This window comes from Gobius niger (assembly GCF_951799975.1).
Source record: "Gobius niger genome assembly, chromosome: 8".
Taxonomy (NCBI): Eukaryota; Metazoa; Chordata; class Actinopteri; order Gobiiformes; family Gobiidae; genus Gobius; species Gobius niger.
Window position 1 is genome coordinate 18270381 of NC_136859.1, and position 22622 is coordinate 18293002.

Below are 22622 nucleotides of genomic sequence, written 5' to 3' on the forward strand. Positions count from 1 at the left end.
TTTGTGTTGATTTGTTTGGGGCTTCTTATGGATGGCTTTTGTCCCGCTGTGTCGGAACCTGACTTTGGCCTTTGACCCTTATTAAAGAGAGGCAGTCGACTCATGGCCCTCAGATCAATGAGATAAAAGGGAATGCATATGTGCATGTGATCCCCCTTCATGTGGGAATATGTGCGTCTAAGCAGAGCTCAGACATTGTGCATGTGGCCTGATGACAAGTTGTCTTAAAAAAAACAACAGCAGAAAGGACAATGAACGACTGCAAAAGACGCTTTATACGAGATTATTGATTACCCTTGCTGGCAAATCTTTGCTTCTTTATACATTCTATCCATGGATTCCCAGCGCATAATAAGAAAAGATTAACTTTATTGATCCGACTGCGGGGAAATTCACTCACATGACCATCTGTGCATATTATATGTGCGTATGTGAATTGTTAAGGCAGGCTTATATATGTGGATGTTGCTTATATCCAAAGTGTTGATGCTGCTTGCTGCTTAAGGACAAAGATGGACAAAGATGTATATTTTACCACCAAAAAGAAAATAGTTTCCAAATCCAAGAACAAGGTTAAGTAAAAAAGGGAATACTCACTTGCTTGAGTGTAAGCAGTCAAAAACAAACATCCACGTTGAAATAAAGGATTTGTAACTTTTTTCCACCTCCCAGAGTGATGTTTGTTTTTGACGGTTTACAGTACTGTCACTCTAGCAGGTCAGTATACGTTTTACTTCTACTAGTATCGGCCTCATCCTAGAAGAGAACCTGTTCGGCACACTTTCCAAGTACCCTGCAGGGCTCACTTTTGCTATGTTTTTACCCAGAACAAGTTTATTCCTCCTTCATGTAAATATTTTTCATGGTTGAAGAGATAAAGCTCCTGTAAATCAAGCCATATCTTGTCTTTGTATGTCAGTGGTAAATGCACCGAACGCGTGTCATTGGACAGAGTGAAGAAGAGATTACCTGCTGAGAACCCACGGTAACACAGAGAGGACATGTGGACTCCATGCAGAGCGATTGCAGTCTGCTGGCCTGAGGATCAAACCCAAAACCTCTGTGCTGAGAGGTGAGAGCGCCATGGAGCACCCCATCATCATGATCATAAATCTTAATCATTCCTAATGAAGGACAATCATATTTCAACTCATACTATCAATCATCATCACACCAAAAACATTTAGAAAATGCATTTTGACCAGGCTTAATATCTTTATCCTCAAAAGGAGGCTGTGGTCACCCCTCCACGCCCTTTCCTCAGCATCTGCCCACCTAGCTCCAAAACATCCCTACACCAAATTTATTCATTCATTTAGTCATCCATTCACCCAATCATTTTGGCTCTCCTCACCATTTGAGAGGAGGTGAATAGGCCCATTGTGCTTGCAACCTGTGTACCTCAACCCCTCAAGCACTCTGGCCAATTTCTGCATCCATGCTGTCCCCTTAAGAGGAGAGAGCTGAAATGAAAAGCCCTGTCCTTCTTTTGCTCACCCCCTCTCTCTACTTCCCCCTGCTGCCATCATCCTACCATCCTCATCTCCTCTCCAAAAACAACCCATAATGGTGCGGACTGGAGGCTGTCTGTCTGTTTTTTTTCCTGCCAAAAGAGGGGTGTGTGAGTGTAAGAGAGGGAGAGAAGCAGAGCAGCAGCAGTGAGCTCATCATCCTTGATTACGCCTGTCACCACCAGGTAGGAGGCAGCAATTAGCCTTGGCCAGGCCTGTTCCACTGAGACACGCGCACACACACATATACACACAGCAATAATTATGCAGACATAGCACACACACACGCATTCACACACAAGCGCGAGGGGCCCATACACTCGGGAGAGGCCAGGCTGAATGAGTGTGGCATCTGTTAGAGAGTGATTTGGCTGGCAAAGTGAGAGAAAGGATGGATGAATGTGCGGAGGAGAGCAGCAGCAGCGGCAGCGGCGGCGGCGGCGGTGCACTGGCATGGAGGGACAGCACAAGAGTCACGCTGAAGGACAGGGGGGAGGGATTCAGGCAGGAAAGTTAGTTATCAGGAGCTATAGGTTAGTGGTTTTACTGCACAGGCGGCTGATTGGTCATAAAGGTGGAGGAGCAGGTTAAATATACAGATAAAAATAGAAGGAGAGCCATTAAAATGATGTGCAATATGGTATACAGGCAGGAAGATTGTATTGTTAGGGAGAGTGTGAGTTTTCCAAGTTGGCACATGCAGTTAAAACTACATACAAACTTGCTTCCGCTGGTCCCAAGTTGTCGTCTGACTATAAAGCGGAAACAAATCATTCCAATGTAAAGTTATATAAAATATGATTTTCTCCACAGCACATCTTGAAGATCCACCATAATTCCTAACTCGGCATGTGATAAAATGTTCATTTAAACCGCTTAGAAATGGGTGTTCAATTGCAGGAAACCAATAAAAGGGTAAACAGATGGAGTAAGCAAAGAGAAAGTCAATGAAGAAAAGGGCTGGGGAAGGAGATGTGGGATGCTGAGATGGACGCGGAGAGAAGATTGGCTGCCTGGTTTTGATAGTGTGTGCCAAATCGATTGTGGCTGACTAATCCAGTTAGTTATGGCAGGAGCATGCAGAAGAGGCGCTTATGGGACTGTTACAGTGTGCAGTCTGCTGTATGCTTCCTGCCCCGTGCGTCCGCCTGCGCCTGTGTGTGTTTACACGTGTGTTTGTGTGAAGCATGTCCAAATCTGACACCAGGCAAAGCTAGAGCCATGCTGTCTGTCAGACTTCCCTCCCGGAGCAAAGAGACAACCAGCTCTCAAGACATCATCCAGCGATGCAAGATGGTGTCATATTTAGGTTTCTGCATGGCGTTTACTCTACCTTTAAATTTTGACAGCAGATGGCCAGATGCACAGTAATATGGTGTCTTAATTCCTTGTCTAAACTTGTATTAATTAGAGTCTTATAAGCACACATTTTGAATCGCACACAAACAAGGACAGATGGAGGCTGCTGGCAGTTGTAACCAGTTGCAAAGTATTTTTTTTCCCTTCCAGTAGAACTAGAGCTGTTTACATTTGTAGTTACACTCCAAACCAACTCGGCACATACAATCTAAAAATTGTACATTTCCGCGGTAGTAAGGATGGCTGCTGTAAAAGTTGTAAAGAATGGGGAGAGTCACACATTGTGGCAGCAAAGCTATAGGGTGCTTAGCATGCAGTGGCCCTCAGCCTGCTCTTTACAATGAGCCACTTATGTAGAAAGGGAACGCTGGCATGTTAAATCACTTCATCTATAATTGCCTGCATTTACTTCTCCTTAGAGGCCCAAACATAAGAAAATTCTCTTAGGCCCAATAAATGTTGCTGCGGACCGTATTTGTGATTAGGGGCTGGGGGCGGAGGATGGGCTTTGACGCTCATTTTTCACAAACAATTTTTCCATTTTTCTTCACAGGCAGACAGTTGGCATTAGATTAGGACAGGCCTAACAGAGGCAGGGCCGCTAGCAAATTGTGTGGCTTGAAGGGCAAATGCCCCTCTGAATTTATCAACTTATGGCTCCAGTGAGCTGCGAGGGATGATGATGACCTCAAGATACCCTCCTAAGGATGCCTTTTACCGTCACTATGCCTTTTACCGTCAGCCATAGGCGTCAGTGACGCCGCAGGTTTTTTTTTAACCATTTTGAACTCGTAAGTAAATTGGCCATACATACATTTCTAACGCCTCATATGTTTAATTGTGTCATAATTTTCTATAAGTCAATAAGGCTTTTGCAACTGCACAGTCGATTTAAATCTCTAACCTTATGGGGTTGCTGTTCCATGTGATGAGTTGAACTTACCACACGGTGCACATTAGCAGCATATTAAAGCTCTGTGCTAGTTTCCAGTGTTAGCTGATGAATGTAATTGAACAATAATTGTGATTTTGATTGATTTGTGTAATTAAGTTTACTAACCAGTTTACTTTTACATATTAACTTAAAAACACAGGAAAACAAGTATTTATGTTGGCGTTTTTGGAATTTGAGGTGCAAAATAATTTTTCTATAGCCGTAAGAGAAAGTGCAAGGCATGGGTCAAAATATTATTATATTTCTTCTTTTGATTATACTTTATGTTACAGAACACTTGATCTTATTTGTATCATGATTTTTCATATAACTTCTGCCTAAAATGCCGAAATAGTGTTCCATTTATTAATGTGTAAATTGGATGCTGATGTGCTGGAAATAAAAATCTTTATAGACTTAATGAAGAATTTAACCATAGTGTGGATATTTTACAAGAAAGAATATTCCAAATACAGAAAGTAGCTTTTATACATTTTTGGTTTCCAAAGTTTTGGATAGATCTTCAATTTGAAATTGTTCCATGTTCATGACTCACGGCATAGCCCACTAGCTGCCAATGTTCTTTTAAACTATTTTTTGTTTGTTTTTTCTCAAAAAGACTCAGGAGATTTTGAATGGGATTTTGACTTCTGGCACCATCAGGTAATGGCGTACACTTGTATTGTGCTTTTTAAGCCTGTATTATTATTTTCTCAAAGCACTACACTCATTACTCATTTACACCATACTCGTGGTGGTAAGTTATAGCCACAGTAGACTGACAGAAGCAATGCTGCCAATCTGCGCCTCCGACCACCACCAACCTTTCACTCGCACAGGCAAACACACTCTCATTCATTCTCGCCTAATGTACATGTTTTTACTGGTAGGGACTACCGGAGTACCCAGAGAAAGCCTCCTCAGACACAGGGCGAACATGCTAAATCAGGATCGTACCCGGGACCTTCTAGCTGGGAAGCAGAGGTACTAACTGCTGCTCCACCGTGCCTCCAAAGTAGGCTGGACTCTTTGCTCCATTAGTCATGACCTTATAATCAATTGGAAATTAAACTCTGTATATCAGTGAAAAAGTCTGTTGAGTTATGTTCATGACATATGATCTGAAAAGTACAATTAATGCAGACCAAACAGGCTGTATTAAAATGTCCATACATCAACAACCTAAGATTAGCATCTCTTATCATGTCAACCTGGAAAAAGGTGATACATGGATCATGGTGGGTACATTCTGGGCATGATTTATTGATGACACTGGAGTCATTTGTTCTTATTATAATTATCACCCCATCGAGATAATCAAAGCTCCAGTTAATAGAATGGAGTGAAAGGTCACCCTTACTAATTCCTTCAAAATGAAAGATGAGCTGTTTCAGTCGATGCAGATGTACAAAAGTAACAGACGCTCGCTACGCAAGTAAGTCATTAAATAATAATATCTGTTATCATAATTTACATTTGTATCAGTGAGAGAGTGCTCAAAAGTGTGTTATTTAACTAATGGAGATTTTAAAATTACAGTATAATATGTTAGATTACCCGCAGTGACCAGCAGCATTGTTTCCCTGCTCTTTCTAACTATCATTTTTGACTAATGTTACTCAGAATGCTGTTTGCAATAGAGAAAAGCATTGTCATGAAATGGGAAAATGTCAAAGAAATTCCAGTGACTTCCAATTGCTTCATAGGTGCATGTATTAAGTAAAGAGTCGGTTATCCTTTCATCATTTGTTTGGTCTTGTTACATCTCAAGCGGGGTCCATCTGTCCACTTCTGTGCTCTCCCTGTGTTGGAGGCATTTATCTTTACTGTTGTGGTCTGGTGGACGTTTATTTCACCCACATTTCCTCGGAGCAGATCCTGAGGTGTTCCCAGTCTGTTACACATACATCACGTCTCCAGTGTCTATCCGTTCCTCTGGGCTTGGCTCCGGGTAAAGCACCATTTGAACCGTTTCCACAAAGTGTGCCAGGCAGGTTTTCCCATCCAGCGCCTGAAGCGCCTCACCTGCTCTTTTTCACCGGGAGGAAATAGAGTTGTGTATCTCTCTGCTACAGTAGCTTTATCTACTGGAGTCAAGACAAACTTTGGACATTTTAGACTGTTTCCATCCAGCATGAGGTTGAGAGAGTTTTGATTAATGGCTGAGAACAGTTTGTCACATAATGTTTGACATGTATGATTGTGTTTGTCTCACCCTTGTCTGTGTCTTGCATTGTTGTTGCTGATAGGATTCTTCACTTTTTTAAGCTTGTACATTTATTGGGAGGTAACGCTCCAGGTCGCCATTTATCCTCCTTTTTTTATGATTTATTTTACAACTCTGGATTGTAGTACTCTTTTTTTTGTTTTCTAATAATGCTTGTACACTGCAGGTTATAAATACAAAATCTAATTGTGGGCTTGCGATTAGAGGAGCGCCATTATGTTCCAATTTGATAGACCTGTGAACACCACCTAAGGTCCATGGCTGGGGCTTCGCTAAATGATCCAACTCCCTTGAGAATGAGCACAAGAACCGAAGATTATGTAATTAATAAATGCAGTGTTGCATCTAATGGGGTTCATTGTTGCACTTCCTCTTTACAAATTAGTTGATATGAATACAGTGTAAGTTAAGTTAAAAAATGTAGCAATGGCTTTGTGTTTATTTCTTATATACAAAGGTTTCATTAGATCAGAAATAAAAGTTTGTATTAACAACAGTACAATGTATTATGTATCAAAATGTAAGAGAAAAAGCAGAAATTAGGTTGGAAATACCATTGCCTACGCATTTTTCAGCAGCCTCTCGATCTAAATGGCTAATATAGACACAGAGAATGTTTAATTTTACAATAAAGGGCATGCCTTCTCCTTAATGAGATTATGTCGACAGTAATTGGTCCAGGAAGTGAGCTAATTCAGATTTACTGTTTATAACACGGAGGTGGACTGGATCTCTAAACACACTTTAGCTCGAGGTGACCTTCTCTTCTTGGATGTTTTCCAGTGCTGAGTGTTAATCTGGTGCCTTGTGTGCATCCTTGCCATGTGCTTTTTGGCTCTCGCCCCAACATTTCTTGGAAAAAGAGCAATAAAACCTCTGGTAGAGCGAAGCAATGGAGGTATAGCATGTACAGAGGTGACACTCGAATTCAGATTATCTTTTATGAAAGCAAACATATGGCCTTGTAGGCATGGGGTAAGTTGATATATATATATAAACTGTAAGTGTGCAGCACTAGCTCATGAGTTGGACAAATGTCACCCAAGTGTTAACGGCACGATCTCAGCTCCCAGTTTGTGTTGTTTTACCTTTGGGCACAGCACTTAGCCCACTTTACCTCCAGTGTCTTTGTGAAAGTGTTTGGCTCCTTTATGTGAAGTGCACTGACTGTATCAAGAAGAAGAGCTTTATATATTACCATTCATGGCATTTTATTGTTTTTGATGGACAATTTGTGCTTTTACAAAGGATCATTTGCTTTTAATGTACATTTCAAAGTCATGGCTGACAGAAAAACAATGCCGCACATAGGTTTGATGTTTCGAGTAGATGTCATTCTATTGCGCTATATATTACGTCTAATCCTGTAATGTGTAATTATGACACGTGTCCGCTTCAATTGCTCTCGTTTTAAATCCATTAAAGCACATCAGAGGCAGCCAAATATAATAAAGAAAACTCAGATCTTTACTAAATCAATGCAATTACTGTAATCAACAAAATCTCGCTATCGCGGTGGACCTTTGGGAACTGAGTGGGCCAAATACACGGCACGCACCCATGATTGCTTTTGCCTTTGCTGTTGAGGCTGTTATGGCTGCATTAAATTACCAAGTCTCTCATAACAGCTACTATTGCCGAGCCTAGCACTGTCTCGGCTGATTCAATTGCGGACATATAAAAAGCCGGAACATGGGCCTGTAATCAATGGATAATTTCCATGTTACGTGTCCTGTGGTCTTCTGCCATGTCAAATGCAATCAAAAGTGTCAAAACCTGTAAAATTCTCAGCTGGTGCGGACATGCAGGAGGGCCACTCAGTGTGTGTGGCTGCCTTTATTTAACCACTCAATATAGGAGCTCCGTGCGCTTTGAACAACACATGAACCGACCCACTGTGGTGTGAATCCAATTTTCAACACCCAGTAGGTGTCATAGTGCACCTTATGTCAATTCCTCGCTTTTTACACTTTTCGCTCACATTGTTGTAATGAACGACAGTGCAGCTCACTCATACTAATTAAACCAATGTATTAGGTGTACCGCAACTAAATACCTCATTTGCATACACACCGAATGTTTGAGGGCATGTTCTTTACTATCTATAAAATATGCGTCACATTCTGGACTTTTAAGACTTTTAGTTTTCCGGTGATTCTGTCTTTTATCTGTACCTCAAATAACACGGTTCCTGTTAGGTGTTCTTTCATACAATTTTAAATTTTCCACTAAAAAGCCACATTGTTGAGCATTCCAGGTTGCATGTTACGTCACAACAACAACAAACTGGTACTAAAAGCTGATGTAAACAAACATGTAAGCAACTGCTGTTGTGTCCCTGGGCAAGACGCTTTACCCACTTTGCCCCCAGTGCCTGACACTGGTGTATGAATGGGTGAGTGGTTCCTTGATGTAAAGCACTTTGAGTGCCTAATGAAGGTAGAAAAGCTCTGTATAAATGTGACACTTGCCATTTTACTAAACATGCTACACTGCAAAAGGCATATCTTGTTTAAATTACTCGAAATAAGAATATTGTACCCACATTTGAGTAGTTTTGACTTGCCAAGTCAAAACACAAACAAAACACAAAGTAAAAATAGTTTTAAAGCAGTACTAAGTAACTTGTTCACCTTAATACATCTTTTTGTAGTCCCTTTGGGGATACAAGTGTTTATGAGATGATTGGGGGGTCTTTCATCTCCCCCTGGTGTCTCTGGCCAGAAAACCACAGTTGCAGCTTCCCCTGCTCTGACCCGGAGGTGCAATACACTCTACACTAATCACAAAAAAGAAGCTAACAGGCTAGCGGGCAAAGCTAACTGCGGGCTAGCGCCACTTAAACAGTATTGACAGCTAAGTTTGAGTGAAAAAAAGTATCTCCATTGTGTAATTGGATGTACAATATCCCTCTCTTCCTTTGTCTTTTCTGTCAGCGTAGTATTTACTCTCACGGACAATTAATGAGTAAAAAAACGTAACATACGGCACCCGCAGTTGTGCTTATGGCCTCTAGGGGCATGAGTCACTTAGTTCTGCTTTAAGATCTTGTTTTATGTGCAAAAATACTTGTTCCTGTTAGCAGACCATTTTTAAACATTGCTCAAATCAAGGGAAAATATACTAATAATACGTACATTTGACTTATTGTTAGATAACGTTTTGTAGTGTAATCATCAGCTACAAATAAACAATGTTATTTTTGCTGTGGGTTATCAGAATAAAGCATTGGAAACAGGACTAAATGGAAACCCATTTAAAAGGCAGCAAAATCTTCATGGAGACAAGCTGCCAATGTCCTGCTCCCAACAAAGTTATAAGGAGAGTCAAGTCCATTCATAGCAAAAACATGATTTTTGAAGTAATTTGCCCAAACCAAAAACATTTATCATGGGAAAAAAAGCAGAATGTCACTCTAAGAACCTTATTCACTTTACTCTATTTATTGGATGAAATGTTACGCGTATGGCTTTAAAACAGTTGTATCTTGTATTTAGAAGTCGCAAGCCAGTTTGTCATTGTGCCAGTGCAAAGCCCTGTTAAATGACGAGGATTTCCAGAAAGTTCATCTGACATTAAGACCAATCTGCTCTGGCAACCCTGGAAAGTACAAGTTTAATAGAAAGAAGGAGCTTTTTGTGTGTGTATCACATTGTTAATAATAGACAATGAACCAAGATAAGGATGACCCAGATCATAGTCATTTACAATAATTACAATTCTGTGTAAAACTTGATTTCAGCAGCTCCTCTGTCTTTAGGCGTGAACTTTTTTTCTTTCTTTTTTTTTTTTTGCTTGCTAATGGCATTACATCTCTTTGTTATGCCTCAGTGGTGCAGACAGCAGTCCCTCAGTAATTAAGTACAAATGGTAGAGAGAGAAAGAGGGGGAGAACGGGGAAAAAGAGGCAGGCTCAGCTGGTTTCCCTGAACATAAAAACAGGTCTAATTAACAGCGCTGACTTCACACATGAGATTGACTCAAAGGGGAGCGAATTGAAGGCAATTACTCATTGAACAGAATTTCATTTATAGCGGATTCATATGGAAACTTATGCACATTTATTTGGTTAAGTGTGACAAGACAAAAACTTGATTTATTATTGCCAAAGGTGTAAAAGAGTTTGGTGTGGAATCATGGCATTGATGGATACAAGTTGGGCTGCTCAATAAATGGTCAATTTATCAGCAAACGCAATAAGAGCAATTATCAGAGGAGACTGAGTGCTGATTGTAAATGTACTTACATCTTAGAAAAAATGCACAAGGGAAGCCATTTCCTTATTATTTGTTTAACATTTGGGTCGCATTGTTTACTTTATTTCGGACACTGAAACAATGGTCCATATTAAAAGAAAGAAACACATGTTGTTAATGGAATCCAAAAATTGCTATAACTTTGTGTCATGATCTGCTTTCTGTTGCCATGTTGTGGTTTGTTGTCTTGTGTTTATGTCCTCATGTTTTATTTTGACATGTTGGTCTCTGTTTCTGGCCTGCCCCGCCCTAATGTGTTTCACCTGTGCATCATTCCCTCATGTATTTCTACCCCTATGTTTCCCTTGATCTTTGTCGGTTCATTATCTTCATGTCCGAGCCCTGCCTGTGAGTTTGTTTTTCATTTGCTCCTGCTTTATTTAGGTTTTTTGTCAGTTTCTTGTTGTTGGACTTTTGCACTTATCTTCATTAAATCAGTTTTGTTGCAGTCTGCATTTTGGGCCCATCTTTCCTCATTTTTACTTTAAACCATGACTCATTGTTGTTGCAATGTTGGCGGTTATTGCATATGGTTATGGTATACCGTATTTTCCGGACTATAAGTCGCTCCGGAGTATAAGTAACACTAGCCAAAAAGTGCATAATGAAGAAGAAAAAAACATATATAAGTCGCTCCGGAGTATAAGTCACACCAGCCAAAAAGTGCATAATGAAGAAGAAAAAAACATATATAAGTCGCTCTGGAGTATAAGTCACACCAGCCAAAAAGTGCATAATGAAGAAGAAAAAAACATATAAGTCGCTACGGAGTATAAGTCACACCAGCCAAAAAGTGCATAATGAAGAAGAAAAAATATAAGTCGCACCTTAGTATAAGTTGCACCCCAGACAAACTATGAAAAAAAGTGCGACTTATAGTCTGGAAAATACGGCAGTCATGAGACGTTTAAAGTTTGATTTTTAATTGTTAATAGCTAGTGCAACGCAGTAATCCCAATTGTTCACCACTTTGTACTCACATCGATTACTCCTCCTACTCACCATTTCCACTGCTGCTGCAACTACATTTTAACTTCACTGAGCACGTCAAACACACACAAGCAAGGTTGAAGATTACAATCAATTTTTTTTTTACATCGCACCAGTTATCCAGTTTTAGCTTTGTCTGAATTTGTTCCGGGTCGCCAACAGTAAAGTTACCTAGTATGTGGCCAGTGCTTTGTCATCAGTTTTGTTTGACAAGGTATAGGGGGGGAAAAAAATGTAGCGTCCATGATGAATGGCTAGTCAGGGTCCCACTGGAGAATAACGTAACTCCTGCCTTCCCCTGTCTGTCCGCGCCTCCTGTCTTTCTCTGCTTGACAGTGTTTTTTCATTTTTCATCCCTTTTTTCCTCCTCTCACCCGCTGTCTTCATCACACAAAACCCTGGCAACCTCTCCTGCCTGATCTTAACCCTATCTTTCTCTCCCGTCTGGAAAGCCACTTCTCCCCACACCATCTCCGTAGCTTCCCCTATGGAGCGGATAGAGAAGGCAACATTATTCTAGTGGAGGAGCAGGTGAGGGTTAAAAGGCAGCCGCGGCCTAGTCTTCCAGGAATTAGAGGGAAAGAGCTCAGGGAAGCGGGGGATAAAGAGGGAGCCCTGTTTAAAATTCTGACACCTCTCCACTATAAAGTAGGATTTCTGAGCCACTTGGGGCACGAGGAGGGAGGAAAAGAGACTTAAGCAGATGCGGAGAGGGTAAATGCGCGGCCTTTGTTATTCCTGACAAGCTCACAGAATGGAAATGTCATTAGCTCACTGTAAATATTCAAAACTTCATCTCTCCTGCCTTCACTGTCTTTGATACGGCACTTTTTTGTACGCCGTTGTTTTGTCTTTAGGCGCATACGTAGATTATCCGCGTTGGAGAATGTGGGGGGGAAAAGAACTCCTTCCTTTTGGATTTCATTTAATAATTCAAGCCGATAGTTAGACAAAGAAAGTACGAGAAGAAGTTGGTGGAATAATTCATTTCCATTTACGTTATAGGAACGGTATAGGATGCATTATGCTGAAAGCGTTTCATGAAAATTACATTCACTGTCAGGATAGATAAGGGTTTTTGCTTAGTTAATGATTAATATCTGTCACGGTCAGTCCTTTATTGAGTTTGATATACCTTATTTAGTAATTAACTTTTAACATCAAACTTGACACCCCTCCGTTCCATTGTAGGATAGAAAGTTAAGTTGTTTTGCTTTGGTTCTTCAAATTTGTATCATGGGATTAGGAGGATGTGCTGTATCTGTCTCTGTCTGTCACATCCACGTGCAATTACGCCACAATGGTATATGACTGAAGACTTCGTGTGACCCCAAAGAGAGAGATAAAAAGCAATAAGACAGGCAGTGGCGGCGATAAATAAAGATGGTCTCTACGTGAAGTCCCTTGTCCAGTACTGAGCCAGAACCGGGCGGAGGTACTGCGCACAAACAAACTCGCCACCGAAGACGACCCAAGCAGATGACAGCGTTCCCAGCCAACATCTTCAAGGACAAATGGAACCGCGCTGCCAGCCATGGAGCACCTTAGGGCAGCCAGCAGAAACTCTCCCCACTACCAACAACATATATTTGTCATTTAGCCCTCAGCCATCCAGCTCCCCAGGGACATTTGGAATGCCTCATCAAATGATGCCGATGTTCCCTTTCACTGGTTTTGTGTTGTGTGCCCAAAAGCTGCGAGGCACATTCATCTTTGGAATAACCCAATCCCGCGTTCGCTCCCCTCGCCCCTTGTGGGTCTGTCGAGAGGCCTGCTGATGTGGGTTATTTGTTCCCTCATGCTGAACACATGAAGTCTTTTAGCTTGATGTTGTTGCCGCATTCTCGAAACAATTTCAAACTGGTATTTCGCAATTTGAGCCTGTAACAATTTTGTGCTGTGTGTGTGTGTGTGTGCCAAGGTGCGGAGTAAGATGTCAATGGGGTATCAAGTCAAGTCGGTTTTATTTATATAGACTGAAATTACAAACCACCCATTTGCCTCAGGGAGCTTACAATCTGTAAGATATGTGGCACTCGGAAAACCCCTTTTAAAGAGAAAATGGAAGAGGATAATCCAGGATATGAAGAGAGCTTCCAGCTGCTGCTTGGGACATAAACCACATGGGGATCTATATGGACAAGATATACCAAATTATACTCCGGGCACCAACTGTGGGAGGGAGGAAGATATTGTTATGAGTTTGGAGCAAGTTGACACATATACAAGATGTGAAAAAAATAGGGTATAAAGGGCCTGCATCTAGATTTGTTTGACCACAGACAAAGTGAAGAAGATATTAATCAGTTTACAGTCCTCATACTAGAGTTGAGTTAGGCTTATATTTCTGTTACTATGGATTTAGATATAGTTAAAGGTGTGTGTCCAGTTACCATACTATTATGCTTAAGGTGCCATGCTACTCAATCACCATACTATTATTGCTCTTTTGTATATTTGCATTTTGCATCGACTCAGACTGTTGTTATATGGTCATAAATTATCGCTACACTTTAAAACTGCAAAACCATCCTGCTCTGTTGCATTGTTGTTGCGTGTGATTGTGTGTTTGTATGTATGTGTGGCTTCATACAATGTTCAGTCTAGTGATATATTGTTTACCCTCTTAGCCCACACCTGAGCCACGCTTATTTTGTCCAGTTTGGCATTACCCAAATCGAAAAGCTCATTGAAAAAAAGTGCAATAGCGAGGAAGAACACGCAACAAAAACGTGACAAAAAAGCAACAAAAGAGCGACAAAAACGTGCGGGAAACATGACAAACAAGCATTAAAAAAAAAAGCTATGAAAATGCAACAAAACACAAGAAACAGAAGAGATGAAAAAAAGAGATGAAAACACAATCTAAATGTGACAAAAAAGCGCTGACAAAACAGTTCTGATCAGTTTTGTAGGTCTTAGCTTTCAAATGAGGTGTTACACTGGCCGATTGGCTATAAACTCCAGTCATAAAGCTTTTTGATTTGGGTGAAACTAAACTGGAGAAAATGTGCTCGGTAAGAGTTTAAAGGTATCAATAATTAATGTAAAATAATAATGACATTTTCCTCCGCCCAATTGTGGGTAAATGCACCATTTACGCAGGCAAAACGCTCCCTTCTACCATAACAACCCTGGAGGAGAATCTCACAAACTCAAGCTAAAACAGTCCCTAATCTTAAACCGACAGATACACAGTACACGGGCATAAGGAAATGGGCGTGCTCATTATCCATTGTGGGTCCGAGGTTTCCCCATCCCGGCGCGGCTGTGTGTGTGCGGGCAGCTCGTTAGAAAGAATGGAAAGGTACTGAACATCAGTACTATGCATGACTTCTTTTATGAGGCTCGCACACACTTAAATTGGTGACATTTGGCCTTTAATGGGCTGGCTGAAAACTCATATCCCTTCTAACTACTGAATAAGGACTTCTAATGAACACCCAACCAGCTTAGAGAGTTAGTGGCTGCTACTCACTGGACTGAGAAACCAGGGGAAGGCAATTATCAAGGTTCCCAAACATACCACAGATAGTGAATTTGCTTTCCATAGCAATGTTTTTAACCTTGGTTTTCGGACCCTACTTTTATTGAATTAAAAGGCGCCCCAACGCTTTTCATACGACTTCTGAAACAATTGTAAAGGAAAAAGCATGCACAAACTTAACAACTTGTTCTTAAAATAACATGCAAGCAGTTTCGAGACCTTAATCATACGGTATAGCCCGAGAAGACAAACTCCTGGATCAGCTCATTCATAATGATCTGCAAGGGCCACACTGCACCCGACTCACTGACCCAGCCAGCTGTAAACTTGCTGAGGGGGAACATATACCACATGTTTTATACTTCAGCTTCTCTTTCATTTTTTAGCACGGTGCCGCTCTATTGATCTATGAGCGAGGTGATTGGACGTTGCGATTAATGACCTCAGATGAAAGAAGTATTCCTCGGAGATCCATTCCCTGAAACACCGCTAGATTATTCCTTCCACCTTTTTGCCTTTTTCGCTACAGCTTTATCAAAAGTGAGCGGGACAGGTCGTCAGTGGGGGCACGCCGAGAAACCCCGGACACTCCCCCCCTGAGATCCGCTGTGTAAAGGTAAGGTAATTTTTGTGAAGACCAAGCATCTCCATCTCACTCATTCTGTCATTTGTTCATTCTTTCATAGCGCACCCCCTGTCCCGTATCCGTGCCCCCCCCCCCCAACCCCACTCCCCACCGTTTCAATGCTCAAGTCCTCAATTATTTTCAGACTGCCAGGCAAGGCACTGTGGGGCACAGGGGACCATTTGGACTTAGTACATTAAAGAATTCATGATTTGAAACCACCACAGCCCACCCTGACGACTCTATGATATGACTTTTCAGCGCCTCAAGCTCCTTCCCTGGTTCGCCCCTTTTTCCAGCAGACTGGCTTTCATTCCCCCTGACGACTGACATTGATCTATCCTTGAGTCTTTTAGCTCCAGGACTCCCATACCTTCAACTTCTGACTCCTGACCATTAAAAGAAACAGAGCAGCCGATATTTATGAATGTGTCCGTAATGATTTCCTTGTCCGTTTCTCGTGTCGCCATCTGTAAATTGGGCTGTTGGTGTCGGGCGCATATAGTGACAGACATGACAGCGCAGCGCAAAAAAAAAAAAAAAAAAAAAGAAGAGATGAAATGTCTCCGTGTAACACTTGAAATCAATCTGTGGAGAAATGGGCGTGTGGAGTGGAAACGGGGACAAGGACGGAACAGGACGCTGACTTTAGAGACAAAGTTGGAAGGAGGTTGAACACTTTCTGATCTAATTTCAAGAAAAGTATTATTCAAGGAAACTTTCAGAGTATGTTTTACTCAGCTGCTTTCTCCACACTGTGTACTACATCGGCTACAGCATGTTTGATGAGATTTAGAAGCAAGTGGCCTGATTGGAAAGACGGTTGTAATGCTTGTAGAATAACACTGGTAGAATGGTCAACAGATACAGCATTATCCATAAAAGTTGTTGTTTTATTTATGGTAGAAACACTGTCTTTTCTTTTCTTTTTTATTTAACCTGGGACGTACCGCTAAGACCAACCAGCTCCTTTTCAGGGGAGGCCTGCCCCTTTGACCTACTGTACATGTTATAGAAGGAAAGCTAGAGCGCCGGTTGGCCCAGGATTAATCATGTTGTTGTTGTTGTGAGGCACTGACAACTGACACTGTACAAAGAAAGACATCGGCTTCAAAATAATTCAATTACACACAGATTCAAATGAATCCTTTTTTTGAGCAGTGAACAGAAATAGGGCCGACAGTGGCTCAGGCGGTAGAGAGGTCGTGTAGTGGTGTTGTGTTATTGGGCAAAACACTTTACCCACCTAACTCTGAATGTGGTGTAAAGCAGTGTTTTCAACTGGTGGGACGGGACCCTAAAGTGGGTCGCCAGCCATTACCAGAAAAATTGCTTTCAGTATTTATCAACTGAAAAGGTATTGAAGTTAAAATCACTGGTAATGGATTCATTATGATTGCAGCCTTTGAGACATATTAACTGCGTATTCAACAAACAATCATTTGTAAGGAAAATACAGTAATACGTTTGTTACAGTAATACGATTGTTACATATAACAAATTCAGTTATATTCTGGGTCACGGCTTGAGTTGCAGTTGAGAACCACTGGTGTAAAGCATGGGTTTACCAAAAAGCACAAACAGACATTACTGATGATAATCCTCTTAGCACATAGTAAGATGTAGCAATACAAGTGAGTATACTATTTTTGTTTACGTAACATTTCGGGAGCTTCTTCAGATTTTAAGTATTTTTTTCAAATTCCGAAAATGAGTCATCCTTCTCAAACTGCTCTCATTTACAGTACAATGTTGACATCGTTTAAATGTATTGATCAACATAGACCGACGACTTCTCGGCTTTGCAAGTATCATACATGCATATATAAGAAAACTGACTCCTAACTCTTTTCATCTTCAAATCCATACAGATGCCGAACCACCACCGCCTGCCTGCATCATCAAAGCCAGCGGTGCTGTAAAGCTGAAAATGACAGTTGATTAGCACCAACACGAGGCTGAAAGGCTGTTTGACTGAAGTAAGAGCAATGAACAGTAAGTGCTCCATGATAGCGAAAGAGAGAAAGAGCGGCTCCTCGGTCTGCACCTGTTTGCTCTTGACCAGAAACGATGACATCACCCGCTTATCACTTCGGCAGCGACAACAACATGCTGTAGATATCTGCTGCAATACATGGCAATGACTTCCCTGTACCTCTGCGACGCTTACTACTCGCTTCATTCATAAAATTGCATCAATCAATCGAATTCCGTCAATAACAACGAAAATATTTAGTGATTACCTGCTTTTAGCAATCAGAAAAGCCCTTTGAGCGATTGTATTTTTTAAGCCACAGCTCATCCAAAACATTTCTCTTTTTTACAATATAATAGTCTACACTTATCCAGATGGTCAGTCATTCACTCTTAGTACCTTTTCATTCACCTTATTCAAAAACCCTTTTCTCTACAAAAAATACTCCACTTTCCCTACAGTAGATCCTGTGCACAATGTAACAGGAGCATACTGCCATCTCCTGACCACTCTCGGCACTTCATTTGTTGTCAAACTGGGACTTTCAATCTGAGACATCTGGTTGCAGACATAGCAAATAATGTTGCTCACCCTCTGGAGATTTGTTTCTTTCTTTTTTTTCTCCTTTTGCTTTTGACGGCCTAGCTATTGGTATTTTCTACTTATTTACTTCTTTGTTTTGGGAGAAGCAGAGATGAGAGAGAGTGTATGAGTGGACACTGTTTCGTGGTGTCCCTGTGGTTGTTAAGACACTGTCACTCCCTTAACACGTGTTTTTCTTGAAAGCCGGAGTATACTTCCACTGCTCTGCTATACGACAGACCCTGCCAAACAAGCCCGCCTCGCAGTGGGCGGCATGCTACTCGCAGTGTGACTTCCCTAATGGCCATAATAGAGGACAAGCCCATTTATTACGACTGGGGGGTGAGGTATGTGTACGGCTACAATTAAGGAGAAAAACATCCCGGTGCTTGTAAAGGGCAGTAATGTGAGCTGGGGAGATGTGATGGATGCGGAGGGAGCGGCACTCGCAGGCTGGTGGGAATATCTTATTATCAGAGGTGGCGCGCAGATCTGTCACCGAGGTAAATTAGAGAGGGAGGAGAAGGAGTAAAAGAAGTGGAGGAAAAATGAAGACAGAAAGTCGAGGGAAGAAGGAAGAAAGTGGATAAGCCCAGGAGTTGGCTCGTCGACATGTTTATGTGAACTTTGGCTGTGTGTGGCGTTTGAGTGAAGTTTTGTTGTCATTAACTCATGGAAATGTTGAAGAACTTTAAAAGTGGACGTCTGTTCACACACAAAAAAAAACAATCAGAGGGAAACATACAGTATGAAAGCTATGATAAGGCATTGTCTGAAACTGGGTAAACAGACCATTTCTGGAAATGTTTATAATACAGTATTTTGGTGTTTTCTGACAAAGTCTCCCTGAAATGTCGCCAAGAACCTGAATTTTATGTGTTAAAAGATTTACCAACTTTCTTTAGAGATACTGTGTTAATGATATATTATGATATTTTATGAAACCATTTCAATACGGTATGCTCCATTAGAACTGCTGTGTGTAGGCTCTGCATAATGATTATGAACCAATCCTGGAAGAGTTGTTGGTGTATTTTCAGCCAAATAACTTTTTTTTTCTAAGAGGTCAAATAGAAAAGAGAGAGATAAGGCCTTTATATTCAAACATAAACTGAGTATTTGTGTTTTTCCTCAGCAAACAGTGACAAAACCATACAAAAAATATATACCAAATGAAGACCAAAACAAAGCTAGAATGTGGCTTAATTTGGAAAAATCATGTAAACACTGAACCATAGCACAAGTTTGTTTTGGGATGTGTAAAAAAAAAAAAGTCATTTTGCTATATATATTATGGCTTCTGGTGATAATGATATTGTGTCATGTATATATTGTGCAGCCCAATTACAAATCAAAATGTTCTACTTTACATACAGCTTTGAAAACACTTCTTTACCCTTCACTTTTCTCATGCAACTTTACTTCGTATAGGTACAGTGCGCTTACATCACCGTATACCATATGTTTCATTCCTACAAAGATTGAAACACATTGAATATTAAGATGTATAAACTCATTCCCGCGTGTGCACATGCTGAAAGTGGCTGCACCCAAGAGTTACTGCTGTTCTGGAGACATATTCTGCAGTAACAAGACATGTGCATATAGTACTTTAAAACAGCATCTATTTAAATTTGGTCTGTCTGGCAGCGGCAGCGGCGAGCAGTATACCCCCGGGACCCCAGTCAGACGCACCATCTGGGTGGTCAGTAGCAGGCAAATCTCCATTACACTGACAGGTGACAGTTAACTGAATAAATTATCTTTTTTTTCCTCCACAGAATGATCAAAAGCGCGTGTGTGTGTGTGTTTCTGTCCTATAACCAAATCTGCATTCATTCTCTCGGACAGCAAATGCCAACGAGCCCGACTTATACCGCCATTAGAGGTAGAAAAATGAAAATACTAACTTCGTCCAAAATGGAGATTCATATCGTTTTTTTTCTTTTTTTTCCCCCGCCATCACTCTGGGGTCACTCTGATGATTATGTATCGGCGTGACATTTTGAACTGGAATTGATTCAAATGGGACGTCCGCGCTCATGGATCTCTGTTATTTAGACTGTACATGAGCTGAAATTGTGGAATGTATTAAAGGGATGATTTCATTATGGCCGCTGATTGGTAAAGTCCGACTCATAGTACGGGACACTGGCTGCTCGCACGAAGCAATCAGGCGGAGGTTAACTCTGCACTGACTTGGACTTTAAAATACCCATATTTTGCCAAGGCCTAATGAGAAAATTAAATTGAACTAGGCTAATTTAAATGTCAAATAGGCAAGGACCAAAATGGGCTGTGTTGCAGTTCGCGTTGTATTTACATATCTGTGTTATATTAAGGGTGAAAGTCAGGACAACTTCTAAATCTTCATATTGAAATCCCTGCATTGGTATTATTCAGCATTATGAATGTTGCATTGCCCTTTATTTTTTTTTAATACCTTCTATATCATATATATGTTAAACTTTTGTGCATGTGTTTACATTTACTGTGAATAAGTTCCTGATTCTTACTTTCAAAAGATCCACAAATAAATATGGATAATGATTGTTTGGAGACAAAACGCCACGCTGAATCGGGATCTTTGCATGTTTTCATACACAGGAAAGAGCAATAGTAGGACTGAAGCTGAGATCTCCTTTAGAATGGAGGGCAAACGGTCTGCCATCTTGTCTTAGATAAAACATGACTTAAAAGTGCTTGAAATGTTGGGAATATTGCTGATTTGGAACAGATCTGGACTATCTTATTGCCCATGGAACAAGCATGTTTATTCTTACCTTTGACTTTTTTGTCTCATTTTAAGTGTTTTAAAAAGCAGTACTAAGTAACTTGTTTACCTTAATACATCCTGACCAGAAAACCATGCTTGCAACATCCCTGCACCGGGTTGGTGTCACCAATACACATTAATGGAATCACGAAGAAGCTAACAGGCTAACGCACAAAGCTAACTGTGGGCTAGCGCCACTTAAACAGTAAAATTATCTCTATTGTGTAATTGGATGTACAATATCCCTCTCTCCCTTTGTCTTTTCTGTCAGTGTAGTATTTACTCTCACGGACAATTAATGAGTAAAAAAAACGTAACATGCTATGACACCTGCAGTGGCGCTTATGGCCTCTAGGAGCATGAGTTACTTAGTTCTGCTTTAAGTGCACAAGTTAATTTATCTAATTAATGCTCGTTCTATTGGCAATCTTATTTCAAGACAGTCCAAACCTACTCAAAAGCACATGTCTTAATTAAAGCACAATGTAAGCAATTAATCGATTTTTTTTGGTTCCAGAGCACACGCCAATTAAAAATTGGGATGTCAGGAAATAAACATCCAGTTTTAAGGCGTGCGAATATGCTATGTAGAAACCATGCAATGTATTCCCATCTCTTTCTTATCTGAATCTCTCCATATCCTTAAAATAGGACTAAAATGTCACCGTCCACTATCTCATGTTTGACATTTCTTTAGCATTGGGCATAAACTCAAAAGTCCAGGTAGCCATAATAAATGTATGTTATTTTCAACATTTTGGCACACTGACCTTAACATTTAACAGCTTACAGTTTTTTTTATCCTTAATAAATAATTTCTAGATGTTGTTTTGCCAATATGTTGTGCGGTGAGCGACAGTGTAGTTTAATGCACAAATGGATAATCCCTATGCTGTGGAGGCTCTAGTATGATAAGAACATGCTTGGACCCATTGATATCATCATCTGCCAAAAGCAGGGAGGTAGAGTTTAAATGTAAAAAATGGGGAAGGGGGGGTGAAAAAGATCGAAATACGGTCTGTAAGAGAATTAGTGATAATATGGGACAGAATGGGCAAGAATAAAACCTCATTCGGAAAAGCAGGAGCACTGACAAAGGCAGTCTGACAGCAGGAGATGGAGATAGAGAGTGGCAGATGGGCAATATTAAATCAAAGTTAAGCAACGCTACTCTGCTCTTTATCTCACCCAAATATGCTAATCCAGTGAGAAGCTGCTGATAGGACTGATACAGCCTGGCTGCTCTGTCTGTGTTTGTGAATAGTGAAAAGGAAAAAATGGTGTCTCATTTGAGCCGTGCATTAGGCTTCATTACCATTTAGTCATGACCAAATTGCACACTTAAAATGCAGTAATGGAAAATGAAAGGAAATGGGATAGAAATTTACTGCATGCCAAAAAGTAAAACTGGATATTTGTATATCTGTATAAGGAAGTATCAGTGGTGATAGGACAGCAATTGAAAAGCTGCATGTTAATGCTCTCAGTCATCCAAGCTGTCCCAATCGAAACGGCCTTAAAAAAAAAAGCAAATTTATCGGCAAATCTTTCTTACAAGTAATATTGAAAATGATTTCTTGATTTTTTTAAAACATTACTGGGCCCATTTTATGTTAAATCAACATTTTAATTCATGATAAGATAATAACATAGCAGTTAGTGCTCGTGCTTCACAGCAAGAAGGCCCTTTGTTTGATTCCCACCTGGACGGGGCCTTTCAGTGTGGAGTTTGCATGGAGTACGCCGGTTTCCCTTAATACTAAAAATATGTACAATGGGGGGCAAGACTCCCCTGGAAAGAGATACTTAATCTCAGGGGGACTTTCCTGGTTCAGTAAAGGTAAATGAAAAATATGAGTTTGTGTCATTCCATATGGCCTTGTGAACCCACTTAAAGAAG

The 22622-nt window shown here is 40.7% G+C and overlaps 1 long non-coding RNA gene across 1 annotated transcript; it reads left to right on the forward strand.

Annotated features, from left to right (window-relative positions):
• The first annotated feature begins 1539 nt into the window (after positions 1–1539).
• LOC306967354 lies at positions 1540–17378 on the forward strand. The gene is made up of 3 exons (XR_013793183.1): positions 1540–1696; positions 15294–15380; positions 17261–17378. It is a non-coding gene; the product is annotated as an uncharacterized lncRNA (long non-coding RNA).
• Positions 17379–22622: the final 5244 nt, after the last annotated feature.